This window comes from Bactrocera tryoni, chromosome 4 (assembly GCF_016617805.1).
Source record: "Bactrocera tryoni isolate S06 chromosome 4, CSIRO_BtryS06_freeze2, whole genome shotgun sequence".
Taxonomy (NCBI): domain Eukaryota; kingdom Metazoa; phylum Arthropoda; class Insecta; order Diptera; family Tephritidae; genus Bactrocera; species Bactrocera tryoni.
Genome location: NC_052502.1, coordinates 35,644,139 through 35,645,639, shown reverse-complemented (window position 1 = coordinate 35,645,639; position 1,501 = coordinate 35,644,139). Strand labels below are relative to the sequence as shown.

The window sequence follows — 1,501 nt, the reverse complement described above, 5'->3', positions numbered from 1 at the left end:
TAAATATTAATTAAAATTAATTTCTTAAATTTTAAGTATTTTATTTGTTTTTAATTAAATTAATTTTTTTTTAATTTTGAGGTAGGTATGTTAAAAATTTCTTTAATATTTTTAATTAAATCCATTTTTTTATCTTGATGTATTTTAATAATTTTTAATTTTTTTAAATTAAAATTAATTTTTTAATTTTGAAGTATTTTGTAAATTAAATTTTTTAAATCTGAATTATTTTAATATTTTTTTTTTTATTTCGTTAAATTAATTTTTTGTTAATTTCTAGTAATTTATTTACTGTGCCACTAATTTCTCATAAATTTTCACGTCTCACTCCACTTGCATCTCATCATATGCGCGAATCCTTGTTACTGCTATTTTCATACTTAAGGCTCAAGTTCATTTAGTTTGTTATTGTTTTTCGCACACTTTGTACCCGAAAACTCGTTTTTGCCGCAAACCACAACTTTTCATTACGAATTCACTTCCACAACTGATTAAAATTGTGTAGAAAGCGCGCGTTATCAAGTACTCTTAGACACAGTGTAGCACTTGGCCGCGTCCTTATGCAAGCCAACAAAGTAATCATTGCCAACGCAGCATAACAATGTCCTGTTACACATATGAAACTCGTCTAAATTATGTACATAACAGCGCCAATGGCATGAGTTTAGTTTTTCTAGCAGTTCTCCATATTCAGCGCTCTCGGTGCGCATGCGTTTGGTGTCTCAAAATTGTGATTTCTTTTCGCAAAAGCAAACAGCTGTTTGTTACTACGACAACACTGTTATGTGCCACAGTGTGTGTACTTGGCTTGCAGAAGCATAGTATCATAACAAAACAGTGAAAACAAAGCAACCTGTTTTCGTCCAGGATCACATTCATTCATATCGGTTTCGCAGTAGTTGACCCACACCTGCCGTGAGTGGTTGTGCCAGGCGCTCGGCATTTCAACTGCACATCACTTTTTTTGCAAATAGCAGAGAATACTTCTATGCTGGTTCCGTACTTCCAGTTAAGCCGCAAATAATGCAAAATATTTGTATATTTATATGTCAATATGTGCGTGTTTTGCGGCGCGCATCACAGTTTGTGTTTTTTCGAATCTCGTTTTTGTGTGTCTTTTTTCAGTTTGTTGAAAACCTGTCTGTTTGCCCATCCGTTTATCTGGGCATACACGCATATCTGTCTGTTGAGATTTTAATTTTACGCTCGTCCACATTTGCGTTTGCACTTTTTTCCGCCTCCCTCCTCCTCTTTTCGCCCTCTCGCCTGTTGGCTGCCGCCCATTTCATAACAACCGGTCTGAAGGCCGCACGGGGATTAATTTTGTGGCCTTAATTTTCATGGTATCGACACACAGACATTGTGAAGAATAAGAAAGCCACGGTTTTTGGCAACAACGTTTGTTTCTCACGGCATCGTGGCCGCAAATGAATAAAAATACAGCGAAGCAGATATATGTATTTAGATATAGTACGTATATTAAAACGCAATTTGGCGTTTT

The 1,501-nt window shown here is 35.0% G+C and overlaps 1 protein-coding gene across 2 annotated transcripts in view; it reads right to left on the bottom strand.

Annotated features, from left to right (window-relative positions):
* LOC120775571 (probable G-protein coupled receptor B0563.6) overlaps window positions 1-473 on the bottom strand; it is a 78,972-nt gene extending 78,499 nt beyond the window's left edge. The window contains exon 1 of one of the 2 annotated variants that reach the window (XM_040105802.1): window positions 293-473. The gene's annotated coding sequence lies outside the window, so the exon portion shown is untranslated. The remainder of the gene's footprint in view (window positions 1-292) is intronic. The other variant, XM_040105803.1, reaches the window with a different exon arrangement.
* Between the last annotated feature and the right edge of the window lie 1,028 nt (window positions 474-1,501).